The 6,939-nt window shown below is 38.1% G+C and overlaps 1 long non-coding RNA gene across 3 annotated transcripts; it reads left to right on the forward strand.

Annotated features, from left to right (window-relative positions):
* The first annotated feature begins 1,490 nt into the window (after nucleotides 1-1,490).
* LOC131322284 (uncharacterized) lies at nucleotides 1,491-5,367 on the forward strand. 3 transcript variants are annotated; one of them, XR_009198798.1, is made up of 5 exons: nucleotides 1,491-1,899; nucleotides 4,146-4,244; nucleotides 4,507-4,614; nucleotides 4,717-4,893; nucleotides 4,989-5,367. It is a non-coding gene; the product is annotated as an uncharacterized LOC131322284 (long non-coding RNA). The 3 variants fall into 3 exon arrangements; XR_009198797.1 differs by having other exon boundaries at nucleotides 4,507-4,610; XR_009198799.1 differs by lacking the exon at nucleotides 4,146-4,244.
* Nucleotides 5,368-6,939: the final 1,572 nt, after the last annotated feature.

Consider the following 6,939-nt stretch of genomic DNA (forward strand, 5'->3'; position numbering starts at 1 on the left):
TAAAGTCTCTTGAAAGGGTGCAACATAGCAAGAGGGGACCAAGAGTGATACGTGGCGGAAGGAATCATTTAGGCCAGGTCTGGCCATGTGCTTCGTAACTGTCTTATCCAGTGCGTCATCTATGACGTCATTCGAGGCGGTTACCTAAGCGTGACCTCCACGCACAAGCTTGGAGCCCAAGTTAACCTAGGTCTATAAATACAAAGGGATACTCATCTTTGAGAGATATGCCATCTTTCCCTAACCCTAGACCTAAAAGCATCTCTCTTTACATCTAACTTGATCGTCGGAGGGTCACTAGGCTATTCCAGCCTTAGTGACTTGTTGCAGGGTCAGCGGCGGAGGAACGGAACAGCGGAAGAGAAGTACTAGTTCAGGCCAAGGTCCCTCCTCCTAAATTGAACCCCTACAATTGGCGCTTCTAATTGTTGACTTCGTTAGACCGTTGCTACGGCACGTAGGGTTTTGGTTCATAAAAAAAAAAATGAAAAAAAAACTGAGTTGAAAATTTCAAAATCATAGGCCACAACAAAAAGAACCCGTCTTTCTTCCAATCCACGTTGAAGCCAATCTTGCAGCCCCATGCTCTCCATTAGCCACCTGCCCACAAAACCCCACCAAACAAAAGTCTTATTAACGTTTCTATACCGTCCGTGATCTTCTTTTCTTATTATTCCGGTAGTAAAAAATTTATAAATTTTTATTTGTGGTTGAGAAGTTGTTAGGTGTTTTCGGTAGTATATAAGTTGTTGAGAAATGTTAAATTGTTTCCAGTAGTGAATAAGTTGATGAGTTTATGAGTAGAGTTATTGTAGCAAAAAAAGTTTTTGTTGATAACTTTTTTGTCAGTAGAAACAAGATAGTAAAATACTAAAACTTTTTGTGGAAACGAGATGATAAAATGCGTTAAGTTTTTAGTGTTTTTTAGTGGCAACGGGGCCTTAGTTTTATAGTTTACGTGCTCCATTTGGAAACACTAACCTGATGAGAACTTTTATTTTATTTTATTAAACTCATCCTTCCAGCCAAAATCTATTCTGTTGCAATTAAATAATGTGAATATACTAGCATAAATTCAATTAACCTTCTTTGATCGCTTATTGGTAAAATAAAAATTCAAATTCATAAATTTAATTTATTTAGAGGTCAAAACTTAATCCCATAATTCTTTAATAGGGCTCTACGCTCCTGCATTTAACTCTAATATTACAGGTGTTTCGCATGATATAATACTCCACGAACTTTGTTAGTTTTCTTTTTAGGATCTAGTAACACAAAGAGTCTTCTTTTCTTTTTTTTCACGCGTTACACAAGGAGTCAAGGATTCTATTTTATCCATTGTGGTATTTATCACATTAGCAATTACTGATCCAAACTTGATTGTTGCGATTGGTTGCGTATTTCACCATAGTAGTTACTCATACAAACTCATTTTTTTGTGGGCTATTGACGGGTCGGTACCAAAAATAAGAGTCCATTCCCTAAAGGTCCAGCCCAACTTGTGAAATTTCCCACCAAGGTAAACGCTCCAATTTAACCGGAAATTACCCCTGCCATTTGCAGTCGTCCGACCTCGCTTCCCAAATCGTCGCCAACTTCACCCCGCCTCAGATCACCTTCGCCGGCGCCGCCATCGAACCCTTCCTCCACAACCACTCGTGCTACCCAAACTCTTCGGCTTCAACGAGCAACCGCCGCCAGCTCAGCTCAGCAACCCTGAACCCCACCGCCTTCGTTTCGTCCTCCAACGACTCTGACATCGCCTCTAGTGTTTTCAACTTCCACTCTCCCCACAGCGTGTCCTCCATCTCAGACGATCGTGTCCTCCATCTCATCCGTCGATCATCTCTGACCTCGCCTCTACGGCTAATACTTGTTCGATTTGCCAAATGAAGAGAAGTAAGAATCTAATGAGACCCTAAATCTATTTCAAATCAAATGTTATACCTTACATTTTAGTTTTCGTATGAAAATGTGATCGTATTAATGTTTGATCTGGGAACATTCTGAGTTAATTTCCACTGTGCATAACTGAATTGTAGGATTGAGAATATTCCCGACGTGTCTGTTTTGCATCTAAACCCCCGTAGTAATGGCATGGTCTGTTTAGAGCTAAACTTGATTTCTCTACGTTTTACTCTAAGTTAATTTTGAGAACCAATTTTGTTTGTTTTGTTTGTTGCTCCACTTCAAGTATGTTGGCACAATGTGTGTATTTCGCATCTAAACCCTATTCCCCAAATATTTGCACAGTTTGAGAACATTCACAAACAATTTACAATGCATAGTCATCCTCAGCTCTGAGAACGTTCTCAAGTGCACAATGTGTGTATTTCTTGGTTTTAAAACTTGAATTAAAATGTGTGAAACTCCTAATTTGTGTAATCAGATGGTTTTAAACTAGAATTCTATTGCGTAAAACTTTCCACTTATCCAGAAGAAGAGAAAACAAGAAGATGGTTTCATACTAACAGACATTCCTTGTGAATGTCCACTGTGCTGAATTGTAGGATTGAGAATATTCTCGACGTGGGTGTGTTTTGCATCTAAACTCTAATCCATTCCTAAATATTTGCACAGTCTGAGAACATTCTCAGCTCTGAGAATGTTCTCAAAACAATTTACGGTGCATAGTAGATGTGGCAAATGGGTGGGTTGGGTCGGATTTGGGCGGGTTGAAACGGGTTGCGGGTCAAATATGTGCGGGTCAAATAGTCAACGGGTTGAAACGGGTTGGGTCAAATACGGGTCAAGTCAAACCCAAACCCGCCCAACCCGACCCGTTTTTACTTTATTCCCTCCCCCCCCCCCCCCCCCTTCCTTCTTTTTCCCCTTTCTTCTCCTCTATTCTTGGCCCGGTATGGGTTGAGTCCACTTTGTAAATGTTTCAAAAAGCAACACGGATAACAAATAGCAATGAGCCGAGTTGGCTTGAAAATGTCAAAATTTGTAAAAAAAAATATACTCATATACTAGTAGTAGATAAGGTTAACCTCCAAGAATCCTAATCAATTTTTCTATCAAAATTTTGAACGGGTGTTGGAATTAGTAAACATATGATCTAATCTCTCTTCTCCTTTAAAAAACGGCATATGAGTGTAGCCGGATTGGCCGCACTACACGTGTATTGCAGGAGGTGCACTACATCAGCCCCGGGTCCCACTACAACACCTCCAAATTCATTAGGACCTGGGGGTGCTGTAGTGCGCCCCGCACTACAGCACTCCCAAGTTAAGTGGCTTTTTTCTTGTTTCTATTAAATTTTTTTTGAATTTGTTTGTTTTGCGTCAAACTGTTGTGACTTATTGATTTGTCTCGTCAGGAGGAATTGGAAAAGTAAAAAATAATGATCGAAACTCATAATTTTTTGAATAAAGCCCAAAAAAATTATGAGTTTCGATCAAAATTTGGCAAAATATGCATAATATCTATCTGTTCGCACAAGCATCGAATGTGCCACGGCCTCTAGTCTATTCTAATAGAGAGCACCAGTTGAAAACCAATGAATCGATCGAGTAATTATTGAATACAAGGTCAGGTTTTGTACCAGAAATTAGATTTTGGAGGGTATTAGGATTTACTGGGTTTGTTCTTGGAGGAGAGAGAAGAAGAAGAGTATCCAATTTTCCCGTTTTGCACTTTAATTTGATCAATTTTCTTTACATGTTTTGTTTATATAAAGAGAGAAAGATAGAAGATTTAAATACTTCCAAATCAGTTGAGAGAGAGAGAGAGAGAAAGAGAGTAAAACAAGTTATGGGATTTGGCGTAAAACAACTCTTGTGCAGAATAGGTTTTTGAATTCAAACCCATATTGAACTCATTTTCAACCCATCTAAACCCATGTAAATATGGATTTATATGGGTTGAATCTATATCAACCTGTTATATAATATGGGCAAGTTGGGCTGGGTTATAAATGGGCGGATTGGACGGGTTAGAAAAGTATGGGTTGAGATTGCCATCTCTAGTGCATAGTGTCATCCTCAGCTCAGAAAGTTTTCAAGTGCATGAAACAAAGTTCTGTTGAGAATATTCTCAAAAGTGCATTATATCCATTCTCTGAGAAAGTTCTCAAGTGCATTATACCTTACATGCGTGTGTTTTGCATCTGAACCCTAATCCATCCCTAAATATTTGCACAGTCTAAGAACATTCTCAAACAATTTACTTGGAAGTTTTACTACTCCACAAGAGCTCGAAAAGGTGGATGAGATTTCTACTGTGAAGACGCCGACCCTATGGTATGAACAATCATTTACTGAACTCTTGAGAGTGTGATCACTAAGTCTAATATGTGTTTATTCCATAGTGCATAGCTGGTTCTCAGACATACGTGATTTGCAGCTTTGAGAACATTCTCAGCATTCTTAATCGAAGCATTCCACTATGCATAGCTGATTCGGAGCATTTATAACTGATAATGGTAGATTGCAGAGAACATTCTCAGCATTTTATTGTAGCTCAAAACTAACAAAATTGAAAAACACCAAATTTTTTTTACAGCAAAAGTGTATCAATGTTTATTTGAAGAAAGAATGTCAAAACTGTGCGCGCATCGAAGCAACAATCACCAAGGTCAAGAATTCACCTCAACAGAGTGCAGAATTGTAAGTACTGTCAGAAAAACACTTTCCCTTGCACAATCACCCCCCAAATAAATAGAATGTAAACAAGAGACAAGCATCTAAAGCATGTTAATACTTTCTTTTGCAGCCTAGATTGTGGTGTTGTTGTATGCTACATAATACAGCAGTATGTCAAGAATGACCAAATTGCTGAATCTCTTTCCAAAGAAGAATGTGACGACATGAGAGCAACCGTGTTAAATGCATTCCTCACAGATCCAGGAAGAATGTGGGACACTAGTCCCCAAAATGGGGATGAAGAATGGTACCCAAAAACATGCTTCATCAATCTTCTTTTATGGTTAGATATCGAGTGTTCTTTAACTTGTTGGTTTTTTTGTTTTCATGCTTTCATTGCAGATGTTGCAGTGAGGCTCAAATTTTGCAGTTTCGCTGTCCAGTGATGTACAAAAAGGAAAAGGAAAAGGAAAAGGAAAAGGAAAGAAGAGATACACTTGCACATATGATGAAGTTTTTAAATCAGTAGCTTTCCATATGCTTTAGAAGTTTTAGTATTTTGACAAACAGTTAGGGATTAGTGGAAATCTGTTTGGTGCTTTTAGGTTGTTAAATTGGAATCAGTTAGTAATCAGTTCCTTTTCTCTCTGTCTCTCTAAGCATTTTATATGGTTGAGAATGTTCTCAAACAGGATTGCTTGAGATGTCTCTGTGTATAAGGTTTTCTATTGGTTGTCTGAATGTGGTATTATGTTCTTAGATGGTTTCATTGTGCTGCCCTAGTCTCTCTCTCTCTCTCTCTCTCTCTCTCTCTCTCTCTCTCTCAGTATTGAGAATATTCTCAAACAGAATCCAAGTCGGTTCTAAGCCTTTTTTATGATTGAAAATGTTCTCAGACAGGATTGCTTGAGATATTCTCTCCCTCTTTGGGTTGTCCAAATGCGGTACTATGTTCTTAGATGGTTTCATCGTGCTGCCCTAATCTCTCTCTCTCTCTCTCTCTCTCTCTCTCTCTCTCTCTCTCTCTCTCTCTCTCTCTCTCTCTCAGTACTGAGAATATTCTCAAACATAATTCAAGTCAATTCTAAGCATTTTTTATGATTGAGAATGTTCTCAAACAGACAAGTCAATTCTTGGCAATTCTACGGTGACATAGATGATGCCTAAAGGTCGGAGTTTGTCCTGAATTATGCGTGTAATGTGCTTAAGAAACCATTAGTTAACAGGAAGCACGTTCAAAGTCAATTCTAAGCACAATCTGAGAATGATCTCAAAATCTAAACAAAGTAACAACTCTTAAAAAACAATGTTTTCTACTAATATTTTACTTTTGCCAATTTTTTAAAAGGGATGACAACGTTCGCATCATCATAGTTTTATTTCAATGAGTCATAATATAGATACACCATTGGTTGTGCACTAAAAATGTACAACAAATTTAGTATACAACATGGTCAGTTTTTCAGTTTCCTGTAGAGAACTTGTGATTGAGAACGTTCTCAAACTGTTTTTTTTGATGGCATCGGGGATGGTGGTTTTGAAATGGTGACATAGATGACGCCTAAATTGGTTTCCTAGCATGCTATGTAACACACTTTTCCTTCTAATTTTTAAAGGAAAATAAGAGAATATGAAATTGGTGCACATCAACAAACTTAGTACTGAGAATATTCTCAAACAGAATTGAAGTCAATTCTAAACATTTTTACGATTGAGAATATTCTCAAACAGGATTTCTTGAGATATCTTTGTGTCTGCGATGGCGGGAGCCTTGTACACTGGATTTGCCCTAAAATAGGTTGGTTGTGTTTTGTATTGGTTGGCACGGAAGGTAAATGAAAAGGGAAAATAAGCCGATTTCTAAAAAAGGTCCTCAAAGTATCAGTTAAGAAGCACACAGAGATGTCCACCGGCTGCAATTATTGATGTTTCAAAAGGGATGAGAATGTTCTCATCATCATAATTTTGTTGATCAAAACTTGTGATTGAGAATGTTCTCAAACTGTAAGTATTTTTTTGATTGAGAAAATTCTCGGACTCTTTTTTTGTTGGCATCAGGGATGGTGGTTTTGAAATGGTGACATAGATGACGCCTAAAGGTTAGAGCTTGTCCTGAATTGTGAGTAATGTGCCTAAGAAACCATTAATTAACACGAAGTACGTTCAAAGTCATTTTTACGACTTAAGCATAATCTGAGAATTATAGCGTTCCAAAGAGCCATCGGAATGAGTTTTCACCTTATACACTCGTTTGCAATCAAAAAGATTTTTACCTTCCGGTAGTGGAACCAACTCCCAAGTGTGATTTTGAGCAAGAGCAATAAGTTTAGCATTCATGGCTTCTACCCAATTG

This window comes from Rhododendron vialii, chromosome 4a (genome assembly GCF_030253575.1).
Source record: "Rhododendron vialii isolate Sample 1 chromosome 4a, ASM3025357v1".
Lineage (NCBI taxonomy): Eukaryota > Viridiplantae > Streptophyta > Magnoliopsida > Ericales > Ericaceae > Rhododendron > Rhododendron vialii.